Raw genomic sequence first — 18,768 nt, 5'->3', positions numbered from 1 at the left:
TGGAGGGGTAGGGTTGTCTAGCTGCCCAGTGCCCAACTCCTACTTTTGGGAGCAGTATTTTGGTGAGGGTGGCAGATGTTCTCTCTCCCCTGTTGGGTACAGTCTTTGGGGACCTGTAAAATAAAATGTCATCCTTTCCCCAGCCAAGGACTAGGTGCATGAACAGAGCCAGGCCAACTGGACCCTGGACTGTCTTGGATCACTGTATATTAATCAGAACAGCTGAAGGATAGAATAAGTACTTAGACTGTTTGCCTTCTAGAGCAACTTTAGTTCCTGCAGTGAAGCCCCTAGGATCTTCCTACTTGCTCCTTTGGACCTGTGCTCGGGCCCTCCCTTCACTTCTGTGAGATCACCTACATCCCTCTAGTAAATTCCTTCCTTCTACTATTAGAGGCAAATTTTGTTGTTTAACACCCAGGGAAGCTTGACTGGTGGACCACGTAGCCTTACAGATGTGTGTGTAAGTGCTCAGATACAATTTTTACGTACTCTGCTTTTCAGGATGACAGTTTGCATTTTCTTCACGCAGGTCAGACACTCCGTGTACTTGGCATGTGGATAGATGAACGATGTGGTAGGCCACATCTCAGTTAGCCAGGCAAGTGTCTTGGTGGATCAGCGCCCCAGCCCGTGCTGTTGCTGCCTGGTGAACAGTGTGGCCAGAGTGACTTCTCTATCCTCATGGGTGCCCTGCTTCCCCTGTCACTTCCCAGTCTTGTCTCTGGCCATCCAGCGCTCGTCTCCTGTCACACCTCTCTACTTGGTGTCTCAGAAGGCACTTAAACACTCTTCATGGTATATGCTTTTATTGTTATTGTTATTGTTATTATTATTATTATTACTTTGCTTCTTCCTGCAAGACCAGCTCAATGGCCTGAAGCCTTTTCTGAACTCCCGAGCTACAGTGCAGTGCCTTTCCCCAGCCCCTGCCCTAAATGCCCAGAACAGCCGACAGCTGCTCACTTAATAGTTGCTTGCCTTGTCACTTGTGTGTCTGAGTCCAGGACATAAAGAACACCCTGTTTGACAGCATGTCAGAGAGGCTTATCACCGTGCCTGATACATGCACACTTGCCTTCTGTCCTATGAGTGTCCATCACGGCATTATGTTCACACCATTTCATCCATTAAGTGAGTAGATCCCATACTCATGCAGGAGATACATTTCATTACCCAACACCAAAGGTAAAGAAGAAGCCACCTTCCCTCCCCTAAAAAATATTTGTCTCCATTTTTGCCTCAGAAAAACCTTCTGAAGTCACTTTTTCCCCTGGCTGGTTCTAGTTCTTAAGGAGCTGTCAGAAACCTCCTTATGAGTTGTGAATTGGAGAGACCAAGGTCCTGCATGTCCTCAAGGACTGGAGCCTGGGCCTCTGATGACAGATTTAGCCGCCTTGTTTATAGCATACATGAAGAACTTCCTTCACTAATGAAACTCCTGTTTTGGTAGCAGGAAGTCTCAGATATTTTTAATTTCTGAGAACTAAGAAAAGCCAAAATCAGCCTAACATCAATCAGAGGTCATAACATTCTCTTGAAAATCTCAAATGGCCAGGGGCCCAGCAGTACAGTAATATTTAAATATTTAATACTTTTCTAGCAGGTGAAATTGTTTTATACTAATGTCAGTTAATATCCATAGGAAGTGAACTGAGCTGAATATATTGTCTCTGCAAAAAATTTCCAATATTCTGAAGATGAGAATGGTAAATGGCTGCTTCCTGCCAAAGACAACCAAGAAGAGAAGATGTAAAGCATTAGGACAGGGTTTATATTGTCAGGAAGGGTTTCCTATTTAGAGTTACTAAACATTAACAGGTGGCACTTCGTTAATTAGTGGGCTAGGGAGCTGGAACATTAAAATCTCGTATGACCTGTAAAACAAGAGAATGAGCAATGACTGGATTTTCCTGTGACTTCATATTTGAGCCGTTTTCATGGTTTCTTTAATACGTACTTAGCATACAGCCAGCCATTCCCTCCTGTTTATCACAAGAAGTGAAAGCCTGCGCCCACATAAAGCCTTGAATGTATATCACAGCATAAGCTGTGAGAGTCCCAAATCGGAAACAACCTATGTGTCCGTTAAAAAGCGAACGGATATAAAACCTGTGGTATATCCATTCAATAGAACGCTCTCCACCAATACAAAAGAACAAACTATTAATACAACATAGATGAATCACAAAAATAATTTTACTGAGTATAAGAAGCAAGGCAAAATTTCATACCATATAAATCCACTTACATAAAATTCTAGAATATGAAAACAGCACATCAGCGATGGCAGAGGAATGGGGGTGAAATGAGGGAGAAATGGGTTATACAAAGACTTGGGGAAATTTGGGGCAGTGATATGTTCAGTATATTGATTGAAAGTTCTTGTCTTGAAAAAACTCTTCGTATCCTAGCTCCACCTAAATAAAACTAGTGGTGTTTGGAAGATAAGCCGGATCTCCCAAGAAAGGTTGTTAGAACGGATTCTAGATCACAGTGTTGCTGTAAGGTGGCAAAGTATACCTTGACTCTCAAGAGTATCCATCACGTTCATGCAGGAGGTGGCGTTGCTCAGGTTTGTCTGGGTCGGCCCGCTGGCTTACAAGGCGTGTTTGCTAGTGGCGGCAATCACAGAGGGCCTTTGCCCAAGATGACAAGCTTTTTTCTCCCCTCTGGCTTCGGTGATTCCCTCGGGCAGAAAGGAACCCAGAGGACCTTTTCCTGGAAAGTAGGGACCAGGATGTGATTCTGCAAAGCGCCAGCTTGCTTGGGAGTTTTAAAAAGCATACTAAAATAAGGACCCAAACACTTGGGCTTCCGGTGTTTGGAACCCATACTCACATAGCGAAAGTGAGCATAACCTGGCGGTTTCACATGAAGGGAAGATACCAGTTGAAAGTGACTTGTAGGAAAACAATTTTTTTTCATTTCCAAAGCGATTTATTATTTAGTAAACAAAAGACACAAATATCCACAAGCCTACGACCTGAATGTTACCATTAGTATAATTTGGTATAATAGTACATTTTATTTTTAGTAAAATTGATCTTTTTTCTCATTTTTTGACTTAATATATAGTGAGAAATTGGACTCCTTCCACAAAGATGGAATAGACAGACTTCCCATATTCTTGCTGCTTGTCCAACTAAAAATCCTGAACATTCTGTGTAAAACATAGGACCCGAAGCCAGAGAGAAGACAGATTAGTTAGGAACCTAAGGACTCAAGGAACTCCATGGTGGTGAGGTCCTCAGGTTTTCTTTTTGCCTCATCTGTCCCAGATAATATCAGAGAAGCTGGCAACCAGGTAACACCAAGTATAGAAAAAAGAAGAAAACAACAAGCCAAAACAACAACAAAGCCTTCTCTCCAACCCAAGAACCAGGGAAAAGGGCAGGCTAGCAAGACAAATCTTTCAGGCAATAACTGCTCTATTCTGATCAAATGCCATGGGAAAGCCTGCAGCCCCATCCTCCCCCTGCCCTCCAGCCAGTAAAGACCGAATGGAGAGCCTAGACTTCACCCCTGCCAGGCTGAAACTGACACCCCAACCCCCTGCCAAGATGTTGTCAGAGAAGGCCTAGTGGGAACCTGTCGTCCACCTCCACTTGCAATAATGAGACCCCTCTCCCCTTCTGGGATGGAGGCAGAAGAGAGCCAGGAGAATCAAGGTTCTCAGCAGTGCCCAGCGGTAATGAGGCTGCTTTGTCACAGGGGAGCACTCCGTGGGGAAATATATATAATGTTATCTAATGATACATGCAGGGTGAACGATAAACCATGCCCAAGTTAATCGAATGAATGAATGAACTGAAACTATAAACATTGGGGACCTAAAAAATGAAAATGATTATAAACGTGCACACATGAATTTTACAGGGCATGTGGCCAGCTCCACAGACAGATACCGTCTGAAAAAAAGAACAGTAACTGAAGTCACTTGTTTCTCTTCCGAGTCAATACCACACTGTTCATGGGCTCCTGTTCTTGAAAATGGTGAATGAATGGGAAAGGACAAAAATTCAGGATGGCCTCCTCCCACCCTGGAATGCATTCTATTTCCGTCTTTCCTGATGTCAGTTACAAAACACTAGTAATTCTAAGATAAGGAGGGAAATGTCCGTCTTCTGTCCCTCTCTTGTCCCTTAGTCCTTGACCACCTCCTTATTCATTGAATTAATGGCAAATGTCATGGTAGCTGGTCAGCTGTCACAGTCAAACCTGCTTCTTTTGGGGGGACCCAGATCTCTGAGCTGAGGTGCCCTCTGCTGCCTTTGCAGAGTGTGGCCACTGTGTCTTGCCCAGAATGGCAATGCCATTGCCACCCCCAAACAGCCTGCTGCCCTTGGCTCTTTTCGAAAGCTGATTCCAGAGGAAGGGGATTCTGTCCAGCTTAGCAGCTACCACTGTCTTCTGCAGGGAAGGGAAGAACTGACTGTGTTTCACCAGAGCTCTGGAAACATTTACCCTGCAGGGTGGCGCATCAGAGCCCATGCCAGGCTGAGGATAAGCCAGCCCCTGCGCAGGACACACACTGGGTTGTGCACAGCACAGGGTCCTTACACAGCCGGGTGTGGACTGCTCTGATCCCCGGCCTTGGGAAGAAATGGTCTGGTCTGATGTCAGAAATGCCTGATGCCACAAATGTCCCTTCCCACAGCCTTGAAAAATAATCGTGTTTCGGCAAACCAGGATCATCCACACGGAATAATAATAACTAATAATAAAAAACAATAAATCACTCCAGGCCAAAAGAAGTGTGTATTAATTTGCTAGAAGTATGTAAGTAGTATAGAATTTTTCTATAGAACATGAATTAGAGTGAATTCTAAGGTTTGTGTTTTATCCAAATTTTCTTTTTTTCTGAATATTTTTTGGGGACAAAAGCAATGTTCAGATACCACAGAAAACTCAAGTGTACAAAACTGGTACTAGGAAAAGAGTTTGCAATTATAAAGGTGGGTATTTTTCTTTGCCTCACAAATCATATTAGGAAAGGGGGTGAGAAAGCAGAGGGAAGGTGCTGGGGAAGGGAGTGGGAACGGGAGTAGGTGAAACACCAGGATCCTTGTGTCCCATTTCCTCCCCTTGAGGCAGTTACTGAACGAGCCCCCAGAGAAGTAGGGAGATTGTAGAACACTGGAGACCCCACTGCTGCACAGAAATGGGGTTGGGGGCATTAGTGGTGGGGGGACGTTGTCAGCAAGCTACCACTCAGAAGTCATTCCCTCCCCAGAGGCCCAGCAGAGCACACGTGCAAGTGTCCTAGGGCCAATTCCTAGGAATGGAATCCTAAATCAAAAGCCACGTGAATACCAGGGCTGTGTCTAAAAACTCCTTGCCTGTTAGAAACAGATAATGATGTTATCATAAGCAAAATGATATTCTGCCATGGATGTGCTTTAAAATAACAATCTGACCAAAAATAAAATGGGGATTTGGGATCCTGGGGATACGAGACAAGAACGGCAGAATGTTCCTCATTGTTGAAGTCGATGGGTTGGTGTTGTATCCGTCTGCTAACACCACCCCAGCAAAGCCCCATAGAGCAGGGGGCTTAAACAACAGATTTAATTTTTCTGTTCTGGAGGCTGAAAGTCCAAGATCAAGGTTTGGTTTGGTTTGGTTGATTGATTGATTGATTGGTTTCTCAGAGAAATCATCCATTTCCAGCAACGTGACAAATTAGATATACTGAAACAGCTTCTCACCACAAAACAAACACTTATTTAAAAGAATAAGGCTCAGTGGGTTGAGCCTCTGCCTCTGTCTCAGTGCCCAGGACACTCACCTCCATTAGCTTTTGTTAGACCATCGACCCATCAAGTGCCCAGGAACTATCTACTCCATCTGTGGCTTGAGGACCAAGCAGTGCCCTAGAAATGATGACGCACGCACAGAAGAAACACTTTCAAATGGGCGGCTATTTCATCAAGGAGAGAGGAGATCGTTGCTTTACGTTTGCAAGTTTTTATTCTTCATCACCGCCCAGTGAGGCAGGTGCTGTTATTACTGACATTGCCCAGAGAAGATGAGGCAGCTGGTCAGTCCGGAGGGAAGTCACGCAGCCCCTGACCTTGACACGAGCATGGCAGGAGGGGTGTGGGGTGGGCAGGAAGCCACAGAGCTGCGGGAGCTGCAGGACTTGGTGTGGGGGCACCGTGGGAGGGAAAGGGTGGTGACACCGACTCCGAGTGGCTGGATGCTGTGGCCATGTGCTGCTGGATGGCATGTAGTGACGTCCCCTGTGGGTCTGGCTGGTCTGCATTGTCTGGGAATGCCCAAGGGGACGGTCACATTGGCCACCAGGTATATTGGTTTGGAACTGAGCAGGCTGACCAGGAAGAGATCAGAGTCATTACCGTGGAGATCTGCCTGCCACGATGTCACGCGTGTGTGTGTGTGCGCACACACACACACACTCAAATGAGCCAGGAAAGTTCCTTTGCATTTTGTTAGTCAGAAATTCCAACACTTAGCAGTTTATTAGAGTCATAGACCTATTTCAAAAATGCAAAAACTTCAGGACAACGTTTCCATAGTGTGTACGATGGCATTCTGAAGCCAAAGTTAGGATGTTGGATGTGTTACACAGGGCTCTGCAGGTGAAAGCTTAGGGAGACATTCCTAATCTCCTCCTGCAGAAATTCTGACCAACAGCCTATCAGAAATTCTGGGGACTCAGTAATCTAGAAATCAGCAATCAAGGAATAAATAATAAAGGAATCAGGAATATAGAAATATAGTTAACTTAAAAAACCACTTCTCTGTATAGTCTTTTTTTGGAAACACAGCTATAGAAAGGTTTGCCTCCAATCAGTCCTGTACCTGAGTGTGGGTCAGTTTCCAGTTGCAGGTGCTGGGGAAGGTTCTCATCAGCAAAGAGGGCAGGTGGAGTCTTTTGGGGCACAGGATACCTGGGCCTTGTCCTGCCTTCCAGAATACAGGTGTGCAAGACAGTGTGGGGAACAAGAGCCCAGGGAAACACAGAATAGAGGAGGGTGCAAAAGCCCGTCAAAGAGAAAAGAGTTTCTTTTCAATTAGTTTAACAGACTAAAAAATAAAATAAAGGCCACAAGAATCCATGAGAGAGAATAGAGTCAACGTCAGCCTGGGACCCTCTAGGCCACTCCGGGCTCTGGAACCTGGAAGGAGTGGCTTCCCCTCCTGGGAGCAGGGAGGATGGCTCTGGGCATCAGGACAGATCTCCACTGGAGTGGTGATGTCACCCGATGGCGTGAAAGCCAGGAGCAAGCTCTGGGGAGGGCAACAAGGGAAGGGAGGGGACAGCCCATTTCTCTGTGTCCCTTGTGTCCGAACCCCTGAGACTAGGTTGCAGGCACTTGGAACCTAGTGGTGGGGTGGGGGAGCAGTACTGTTTGGGCTTTCCTAAAACACCAAAGGGGAGATGGAGAGGTGGGTCCAGGGACACTGTCCTGGTATCAGGAGGACTGTCGCCAGTAACTGCTTCTCCCAAGAGGAGACATTGCTCATCCAGTTATTGTATAAACCTTTACTGATTTCCTACATGACAGGCATCACAGAGTAAACACATGTCATCTATATATATATATATATTTTTTTTTTTAAGATTTTATTGATTTATTTGACAGAGATCACAAGCAGGCAGAGAGGCAGGCAGAGAGAGGAGGAAACAGGCTCCCTGCCGAGCAGAGAGCCCGATGCGGGGCTTGATCCCAGGACCCTGAGATCATGACCTAAGCCGAAGGCAGAGGCTTCAACCCACTGAGCCACCCAGGCGCCCCTCATCTATATATTTTTTTTAAAGATTTTATGTATTTATTTATTTGACAGAAAGAGAGAGAGAGCGCACGCACAAGCAGGGGGAGCAGCAAAGGGAGAAGAAGTAGGCTCTGATGAGCAGGGAGTCCAGTGTGGAACTCGATCCCAGGACCCTGAGATCATGACCTGAGCCAAAAGCAGACTTTTAACCGACTGAGCCACCCAGGTGCCCCTACATTTCATCTGTATTTTAAGAGGTCTTCACCATCAAATAAGTTTAAAGTTGAGCTGCGTTAGGGGTGGTGAGAGCTCCCTGGCTCATTGTGAGATGGGATGGTCACCAAGGACCCTCCTCAATGAGATGACTGTTAATGCTAATATTAAAATTTAATGCATGTCTGTTGCAAACACTCATTGGCTTGTTCTGACCCCATCATCTAGCCAGCTTCACACATGGTGTCACAACAAGTTCTGGGCTTCCCTCCAAAACTGGGTGAGGGCTATAGGAAGGCAGTGGGAGGGAGTGAGAAAGGAACTTATCAGTCTGGGGCCAGATGTTTTCTAGACGGTCTGACGGCAACACGCACATCCCCACGGCAGGCCTCACTGATAACCCTCCCCGGGCTGACTCACAACTGGAATGTCCCCGTCCTGGCTTCTGGGCAGTCAGTGGCCACAGAGGCACACCCTCTGCCTAACTCTGAGCTCCACCCATTCTTCCATGCCGAGCCCACCATCCCTGCATGAGGAGCTGGTCACGCCCCGCCCCCACCTGTTACAGTGAACGGTGTGGGTGATGGTCTGATCCCATTTGGAGGCATGAATATTTTGATACACAAATGACAAAGGATATCATCATCATCCTGAGCAATCTCAGGACAAATTGTTTTACAAGTTCTTCGTCATGCTAAATAAACAAGCACAGGACTTCCAGCTTGTTCAAGTGGACTTTTAGCCAGTATGTGGGCACTGGGTAATTTTACTCCACCTTCAGGCCTCCGCTGGCCCTCCATGGCCTCCCCTCTCTTCCTCATCCTCCCTAATTCCCCCACATCAGCTCTGAGCTTCAGTCCCTCCTGCTCCTACTGCTCCTACCTCTGCTGCCTGTCCCTTGTCTCTAATCCTCAGAAATGGAGGAAGAGTCAGAAGTGAACAACAGTAGGTGGAAAGTTATTCTTTGGATGTTGGATTCCAGAACCTGCCTCAACGGAGCTTATCCACCTTGCGCCAAGGGCACCAGTGTTCGGAGAGGAGGGGATAGATAAAGGAATGCCTGAATTGACACTGGATTCTTCCAAAGGCTGAGCTGAACCTCCAGAATGTTCTGATTTCTTCCCCTTCCTCTCTGTTTCTGCCTCTGTGGTTATGAAGCAGCCATATTAAAACCAAAAACAAAACTAAAAGCAAAGCAGAGCATGAGATCTGGGCATGCAAAGGGCTTCCAAGGCCTTAAAGAAATGAGCCATACAAAACTCATAGAGTTTTGTACAACTCTCAAGGTATCTTGCTGAGCATGGAGGTGTCTAAGACCAGTATTTAATGACCATGACCGTTAGTCAGAGGAAAGGCGCAGACCAGCCCAAAGGAATAGGGGGTATAAAGAGAGGCAATGGAATGTCTCGACCAGCAGAAAATAGATGTTAACAGGTCTTGGGCAGGGCATGAGGGAGACATGCATGGGCATCTCACTAAGTCAGAAGCAAAGAAGGTGTCAAAGGCTAATGGAATGAAGTCAAAGGGACACACGAGCCAATCTGAAAGGACTTTCACTCGCCTAAGACTGAACAGTTTTAGCACCGACATGCATATAATGTCTATAATGGACAGAAACGTCATAATGATAGGCGAACAAAATGAAACAACAGAAAATCCTGCCCTTGTCACCGTTAGACGTTTCAAGGGCACAACCCAGTTCTCTGACAGTTGTTAAATAAATGGACAGAATCGAGCATTTATCCTATCTTTACTGAATCAGCTGCATTTCAGGAAAACCTAGTAGTTGGTAAGGAAGTCTTCCATTTTAGCAGCTAATAGAAGCAAAAAGAATGATAGAGTCCAAAAGCCCACCAACCTCAAGCACCATGAAACAATGAGTGCAGACGGTGATCATCGCGAGATGCTGGAATCACCCGTGGAAGTGGATGGGGAGCTTTTTCGTGGAGGGATCAGGCTAGCGCCACCTGCGCCTGCCCAAGGGTCTTAGCACAACCAGAGATAGCTGGAAGCTATTATATGGCCCCCGATGGGTAGCACCAGCAAATTCTCCACTGGACTCCTCTCAATTTTTCTTGCCTCCAAACCTGAATCTGAATCTGAGCCAGCCTCTACACCTGACGTCCAGTGCACAGGACATACAGGTAATGGAGAGCACCATGAGATGTGGAGGACACCCCAGGAAATTTAAAAAAAAATCAAACCCAGAACACGGAACCTTCTAGAATGCGCCACTCTCTCTAAGAAATCAATGGCATTAAAGCCAAAAGAGAGAGAAGACTGCTGTAGACCAAAAGGGACCTCAGAGATATACAACCAGATGCAATGTGTGGACCCTTTTAATCCTGATTCAAACAACCCAACTTTTAAGACACCTTTGATATAAATGGGGAAATGAATATGGACAGATGTTAGGTGATATTAAAGGAATCATCATTAATTTTATTGAAAGTTTAATGGTCTGGGGTTTTTACATTTTTAAAAAAGATTTAGTTTATTTATGTATTTATCTGAGAGAGAGAGCACAAACCAGGGGAGGGGCAGAGGGACGGGGAAAGAGACTCTCAATGAGACTGCACTAAGGACAGAGCCCAATGCTGGGCTCGATCCCACGACCTTGAGATCATGACCCAGCCTGAAATTAAGAGTCAGTCGCTCAACTAACTGAGCTACCCAGGTGCCCAGGTTTTATTTTTATTTTTTTAGTATTTTTACCTGAGTTCAAGAAGCATGCTAAAGTGCACAAGAAAAATGATGTATCTCGCATTTGCTTTGAGACAATCCAGTACAAACAGAAGGGGGGGGGTAGATAAAACAACACTGACAAAATGCTGATAACTGTAGCTGAGTGATGAGTATGTATGAGTTCATTATACTATTTTTTTTTTATTAGTTGTCAGAGAGAGGGAGAGCACGAGTCGGGGGAGGGGCAAAGGGAGAAGCAGGCTCCCTGCAGAGCAGGGAGCCAGATGTGGGGCTCAATCCCAGGACCTTGGGATCATGACCTGAGCCAAAGGCAGATGCTTAACCCACTGAGCCACCCAGACATCCTTCATTATACTATTCTGTCTACTTTTGTATACACTTGAAATTTTCTTTAACAAAAAGTTAAGAGAAGGCAGTAACTGGCCAGTTTTTTTAAAATTTAAATTAATTAACATGTAGTGTCTTATTAGTTTCAGAGGTAGAGTTCTGTGATTCATCAGTCTTATATAATACCCAGAACTCATTACATCGTGTGCCCTCCTTAACGTCCATCACCCAGTTACCCCATCCCCCCACACCCCTCCCCTCCAGCAACCCTCAGTTTGTTTCCTATGATTAAGAGTCTCTTATGGTTTGTCTCCCTCGATGATTTCGTCTTGTTTTATTTTTCCCTCCATTCCCCTATGATCCTCTATTTTGAGAAACTGACCAGTTCTAAACTTGAACGTCAGTTCACCTTTCTGGGCTTTGGTTTCCTTATGGGTGAAATCAGTTCATTGAAATAACCAGCTTCCAGCTCCTGACTTCTAGGGTTCTTTATCCTCTCTTTGGTTTGGGCACCGCTTTTTTTCCCCCCAAGATTTTTATTTATTTACTTATTTGACAGAGAGAGACAGCAATAGAGGGAACACAAACAGGGGAGGTGGGAAAGAGAGAAGCAGGCTACCAGCTGAGCAGGGAGCCCAATGTGGGCTTGATCCCAAGATGCTGGGATCCTGACCTGAGCCAAGGGCAGACACTTAATGACTGAGCCCCCCAGGTGCCCCGGGAACCAATTTTAAATGCCTTTCTGTTTATGTCCATGTGAAAAGGCATCTGTAGTACTGGTTGCATGGGAAGTGGGGCGTGGGGGGCTCTGAGGGAAGGAAGGAGAATGCGGAACCAACTTGTGGTTAAATGGTGATAAACAAGGATTGACTGGTGTTTTGTTTTAGGTAGACAAGGAACTGCAAAAGGGAAGACAGATTTGTCTGATGCAACTTTCTTGTTTCTAAACTGTGTTTTTGTTTTTCAGTGTATGCTATTGGTTAATTTCTGTATGGGAACCTCGATGCTGAGGGTTGGGACAGGAGGATTTCTTGTTTACCAGTTGGCCTAACACAGAGGGAATGGCTTTCTTCAGCTCAGGTGATGTGGCTGGTTCAACCCCCCAAATTCTTACCCAATATTTTATTTTTTTGTAGCAAAATTCCAAGTTTGTAGGGAGAGTTTGCAAGGAGATGGGAGCAACTTGTGAGCAGGGCAAGCAAAGGGTAGAAAGTTCTTGATGAGAAGCTATAGATTCTCTATGTTATAAAATGTAGAAATACAAATCTGGCTTCTGGACCTTGTACTTTCTATCAGCTGAACTGTGTTCGAGGTAATACTGGATTGGGCCAAATGTCAAAGGAAGTTACATCTGTAAAAAAAAAGTCACCTTACAAAATGAATTGGGGCTTATTTATATTGTGGTTATTCAGCAAGCTATGGGGAGATAACTGGATTGATCTAGAATTCTTTGATCTCAGGATATCTCTAGCGTTATCTCTCCTGTGAACTGCAGACCCCCATAACCAATTGCCCCTTCAAGATTTCTACTTGAGGGTTCAACAGGGTCCTTGAACCTCCCATACCCCCATATGAAGTCATGATGTCCACGACCACCCCCAATAACTGACCCACAGTCTCCCCTTTTCAATTGAAGGCAACTCTGTTCTTTCAGTTGCTCAGGCCAAATCTTAGAGTCACCGTTGACATCTCTTACAGTTCTGTGCCCCATATCCAATCCATCAGCAAATCCTGTTGCATGCTTCCTTCAAAATATTTCTGTTTTCCCTGCCTCGTCTGACAGAGTGAATGGGAGTCCCTAACTAGAACTGGATCACCCCCTTCACCTCCAAGGTCATGACTTCACCATCCATATCTACGTTGAGAAAATCAGGACTTACCTCCTTTGACCTTGGTGTCTACTTTCTCCTGGAACCACAAGCATCTCAGGACTCCCTGGAGAGTCCTCAGCTCTGAAACGCTCATCCTCATGTGACCTACGCATTGGCCTTTCTGACACGTTCTGGCAGCCTCTTCCAACCCCGACCCACCATGTCTTCTGGAACGTTTGGTCAGAGGTCAGCTAAATGCCCTGCGTCTTCTACCTCTTCTCTAGCTGTCCCCTTCATCATGGTTCTCTAAGCCGCACTACCCAAGAGAAATGTAATGTGAGCCACATATGTAATTCTCAATTTTCCAGTTGTCACATTAAAATAAACAGAAAAAAGGCAGGTAAAACTAATATAACATTGTATTTCGAGTATACTCTTATCATAAAAAAACAGGTAAAATTAATTTTTATAATATATTTCATCAAACACAATAGACATACAAAAACATATTTTATGTAGCCCAATATATTCCAATAAGCAAAAAGCATAAAAATATTAATGAGGTACTTTGTATCTTTTTTTCATACTGTCTGAAATCCGGTTCGCATTTTACACTTAGGGTATATTTTGCTTTGGTTTTTTTGATGGTTAAAGTGTCATGCAGTCCTACCAAAACATGAAGGCTATGTTTAACAGAAAAAATAATTTACAGCATTTCGATTTTTAGCTTAATTGGAATGAAGTGCAATTAAATATTCAGGTCCTCATTTCAAAGTGCTCTCTAGCCACGAGTGACTGGTGGCAGCCATATTGGACTTTGTCCATCTAAGGGAAACCTCACTTTTCCTGCTGCTCTCAAGAGCTGGGTCTTTTCTAGACTTTTTGTGTATCTGTGAGCCCGAAGGTGGATGGGTGTCTTCCTCCACACTCATCACTGCTTTCCTGGGACATTCTCCCTGGAAATACCACAAAGCCTGGGTAGATGCCTCTTTTCCTCAAAGACCTCACTTCCTGGCTCACTGTCACTTTCTTGAACACTCTCCAGTCACGATCCTTGGAAATATCAGTACTCTAAATACTATTTCCAACAGAAGGGCTTTCAGTTCCCCACCAATGGTCTTTTCTGCTTAGCCATTCGTTCCCATGGTCAGACCCTAGACCTGGTCTGTCCACTGTCGACACACCCTCAGAATTCGATATGTCATGCATCCTCCTCCCCTATCATGGCTCACACCTTTGTGTGCCTTCTGCACAACCAGATCACTTGTGCATCAATTTGTCTTCAACTACAGCCCCCCTCCTGTCTTGCCCAGCTTTAAATAGATGGTCCATTGTCAGAGTCCTTTGCTCAACTGTGCCTTCAAGGCCCCGCACTGGCTTGTTCACCACACCCCTCTGACTCTGTCCCCCTCACCTCCAAGTCTGCACCTGCACCCACACAACTGAATGTGCTGGAGGAGAGCACGTCTGCCTGGCTGCCACCATAGTCACCCCTGGCCACCCTCAGTGGGTCTGCAGGGCTGGACCCAAATCCAACAGCTCTCTCTGCACTTCATCCCTGATTCTCCTAGACGGTAGTTTACTCTCCTTCAAAAAGTACAAAAGACTTCCACTTAGCTAAATTCATTTCCTCCCCCAGATAGACCACTGAGGAAAGTTACCCGCTGCCACATTTTCCTGATTTGAAGAAAGACATAATGCCCAACTTATGGGGTTAACATGGAGGCTTTACAAAACTTATGTAAGTCACATATGCCAAAAGCGTGCATATCAAAAATCAGAGATATTAGTTCTAGGAAACCCCTAGGCCAAATATGTTCTGATAGGATCCGGCATTTTCCTTTTTTTAAAGAAATTGAGATATAATTGACATCCAGCACTGTGTGAGTTTTAGGTAGACCACATGCTGATGGGATATACTTATATATCCCCAAATGATTACCAGCATAGTGCTAATTATCACTTCCGTCACGTCCCATAATTATATTTCTTTCTTATGGTAAGAACATTAAAGATTTAGTTTCTTAGCAACATTCAAGTATATGACATGGTTTGTTAGCCATAATCACAGTGCTGAGCATTAGATGGATTTGGCATTTTCAATAATAATAGTAAAAAGACAGGGACTTGTGATTTCCTATTGACTGAATCCCGAATGCCTGCCTGCCTGTCTTTTCATGCATTCACCATTCGATGACTTAAGTACTACCTGTTGTCGATGATCTTGATCCCCTCCACCCATGGTCATAAATAGGAATTGAGAAAGGCCAACTTGCCAGAATTTCCAGAAAAGGTCTAAGCATTCATGTCTAGCCCCTTCACCAGGCCCTGCCCATCACCAAAGGAGCCATGCGTCTGGATGTGGGCTATGCGAAATCAGCCGTCTATGCTTACCTGAGATCTGCCACTCCTGTGAGTCTTCTTGCCAACAAATAGCACTTTGGGTCTTGATGTAATTTTAGTCCTACAGTTATGGAAGTGGAAAATAACTCATCAGGTGCCCATGTAATGTTATGAAGACCTTTTTTTTTTTTTTTTTTTTAAATAGGCTTCATGCCCAACGTGGGACATGAACTCAAGACCCTTGAAACCAAGACCTGAGCTGAGATTGAGTCAGAAGCTTAACCGACTGAACCACCCAGGTGCCCCATGAAACTTTTTGACAATAAGTTGCTAGTTCCTATTCTTGCTTTTCCAAACTGAGGGTTATCCCCAATCGGTATCAATACCATCAATACCATCGGTATTCTTGATGAAAGGAGAAAGACCCTTTCTGTTAGAGTGTTGGTCTTAGGCTTCAGGGAATCATCAATCAGTAAAAGCTCAGACATGAGCGCTACCTAGAGGAGCCCTCGTGTACTGGGGAGTGCCGGGAGTCAGTCTGGCTCGGTTTAAAGATTTTTTTTTTTTTTGACAGACAGATCACAAGTAGGCAGAGAGGCAGGCAGAGAGAGAGAGGAGGAGGAGGCAGGCTCCCTGATGAGCAGAGACCCCAAATGCGGGACGCGATCCCAGGACCCTGGGACCATGACCTGAGCCAAAGGCAGAGGCCTTAACCACTGAGCCACCCAGGCGCCCCCAGTCTGGCTGGGTTTAGAGCCACCTTGGGCTTTGCTAGCTCTGCATCCTTACCAAAGTTCCCAACCGGTCCAGTCCTTATTTTGCCCACCTGTAAAACTAGGCTATCCGTAATCGCCACTTGAAACAGCTGCGGTACAGTTTAAAGCATAATACATGTAAAGTATTGGCAATTTGCCCAGCATCTGACTAAATTCTCAACAAATGAGATGCAGGGAAATTGTCCAGCACAGCCAGTCTCAAGCCATGAACCCAAAGAGGAAACCTGTGCTTAAGAAATCCTTTTATCAAATATTGTTCATTTCTGGCTTTAGGTGCAAGATACATATTCTTTACCAAAAGGTGAAGAAGTCTGACTACATGATCTATGGTCATCCTTATCTACCTAAAGGAATTCTTCATGCATTTGCAGCACATTATCATTAAAATATGCTTTGTTGTAAACTTTTAAGTGTAGGGTTTTCCTGAGGGCGGGGGTGTTGCTGGACCCTTTCATTGCAAGGTAAGGCACAGGGGAAAGCTCTTTAAATGCTGTGTGCATGTGCTGCCATCTTGTGGTAGTTAGGGGAACATGTCTCTGCTGCATTTTGGTGACTTGGTGAATTCTATCCATTCTGAGGATTACATACACTCCTAAGCACGTGTGTTACATCAACACCCATAACTGCACACACAAAAAATGTTTTTCACGAAGTGGGTCACTTTGCCCATGAAGTTATTCAAAGTTGTTCTACTGTAGGAGAACAGATGGCGAGACATTTTTATTCATTTTCCTCTATTTTTGAAATTTCCCGAGAGTTCCTTTTTGATGCCTAGATTATTCAGAATGTGTGGTTTAGTTCTCAAGAGTTTTGGAGAGTTCCTAATTATCTTTCTGTTATGAATTTCTAGTTTGGTTGTTGGGCAACTAGCCTTTTATTCCCTTCTGTAACTTCCTGTGCCTTCTTGTACCAATCCTCCCTCCCCTCCTGGTTGGAAGGTAGGGGCCACCAAGGGACCCTCATGACCTCCCTGCCCCCCTTGGAGTTAGTTGACTCTGGGAATTGCCTCTCTGCTGGCCCCAGCCCAACACCCAGTCTCAGAGGGGCTCCCCAGTGACGGCTCTTCCCCACTTCTAGCTCCTGGTTCTCTCTCTCCTCAGTTCACCCCCATCTGTCCACAGTAAAGTCAATGAAACACCCCAGGTTTGCGTGAGAAAAAAAAATCCCGAGGTTCCAGGAGAGCAGCTACAGGTTGCTAGCCCAAGTGTTCAGATGCCATGAACAGGAACACAGAGGAACAGAACCCCCGAGTGAGTGATCAGGCTTTGCAAAGAGGCTCAAAAAAGGACAGGGGAGGCACTATGGCCTGGGGCTCTGGACCTGGGGATCAGGATGGCAGCAACAGGGAGCACAGGAAACAGTGTCTCAGCAGCTTAATTTGGGGAATATGGGTAGAGGTTTGTCTGAGGGCACCCAGAGGTTTCCAGGTCTTTGCGGCCAGCAGTAGGATCAGCCTGAGAAGGACATACCACGGCAGGTAGGAGAGGCTCTGTTTATGGAAGGCCTTGATGTTGGTGCGATTGTCGAGGAAGGGACCAGGCACTTTGCCAGCAGAGGCCTGAGACTCCCGCAGGGCACAGGGTCTCTGGGTCAGCACTGGCTGATGGCCAAGAAAGGGGCTTTCTATTATTTCCTTTTTTTTTTTAATCAAACTTATTTATTCATGTAGACCGAATGAAGAACTTCAAAGAGGTTTTATTTCAGGAAACCTCCTCCCCTGACCTGTCCCCATTGCCTGCCCCCCTCCAGAAAGCCATTTTCTGCTCTTTGAGCTGAGATGCAAAGATCTTCTGTCCTATTCCCTCCCTCTCCCCATGCCCCCAGCTCTGCCAGCTCCAGTTCTCGGCGCCCTGCTGTCTCCCCTTCTGTTCCAGGAGCTGTTAGATCTCACCAGGGCTGCATGGTAATTGGTGGCAACAATCTGGGTCATAGTTGTCTCTGCTCGAACATTCTGGGGCATGTTCTCAGTAGGCCTTGTTTGGCTTTTCTTTTCTTTCCAATTCTTTCACAGTTTGTTGGTGTTGTTGTTGTAATTACTGTCGTCCTTCGGTCCAGCTCTTATCTTACGTATTCTTGAATGGAGGAAGCTTTTCCCAAATCAGTTTTTAGCAGGGAGTCTGTCCAGAGGAGGATTGAATACTGGCCCAGACTCATACATTTCACTGAAACGAAGGTTTCCATGTGTAGGTCTTTTACTCCATCTTTAAAAATGAAATGTAGTAGCCAAACTGGAAAGAACACAAATTGCATACATGAGGCAGAAGGAGAACAAATCACAGAATCTCCCTTGTGTGACTGTCCCTCGGTGTGACTGTCCCTTGGCTCTGGAAACCGGCGCCTGGGCGCTCACCACCAGCCACATCTTTGGAAACCAGTACCCAGAATCGTGGTTCTCAATTGATTGCCTTTCTTTGTAGATGGAAGACAATTCTTTGTACATTTTTTTAAAAATATTTTATTTATTTATTTAAGCGAGAGAGAGAGAGAGAGATCACAAGTAGGCAGAGAGAACGGCAGAGAGAGGTGGGGAAGCAGGCTCCCCACAGAGCAGAGAGCCTGATGTGGGGCTCGATCCCAGGACCCTGAGACCATGACTTGAGATGAAGGCAGAGGCTTAACCCACTGAGACATATTTGCAAAGAATGCCCTGGAGCATTTTGTGTGTCTCTTTCCCTCATGTTTTCTGGATTCCTTGGCTTCCTTACTGTATGCATAGTGAAGTGTAGAGAGCTTGTTTGCACTTTTTTACCTCTATGAAGAGTTCCATGGCGGTGGTTCGACCACAATTCTTCCGTTTGTGTACAGTTGGATTGTTCTTAGTTATTATTCTTAGTTTCACTCCTTTGTTC

This window comes from Enhydra lutris, unplaced genomic scaffold, assembly GCF_002288905.1.
Source record: "Enhydra lutris kenyoni isolate GAN:26980312 unplaced genomic scaffold, ASM228890v2 scaffoldscaffold6, whole genome shotgun sequence".
Lineage (NCBI taxonomy): Eukaryota > Metazoa > Chordata > Mammalia > Carnivora > Mustelidae > Enhydra > Enhydra lutris.
This window is presented reverse-complemented; position numbering follows the sequence as displayed.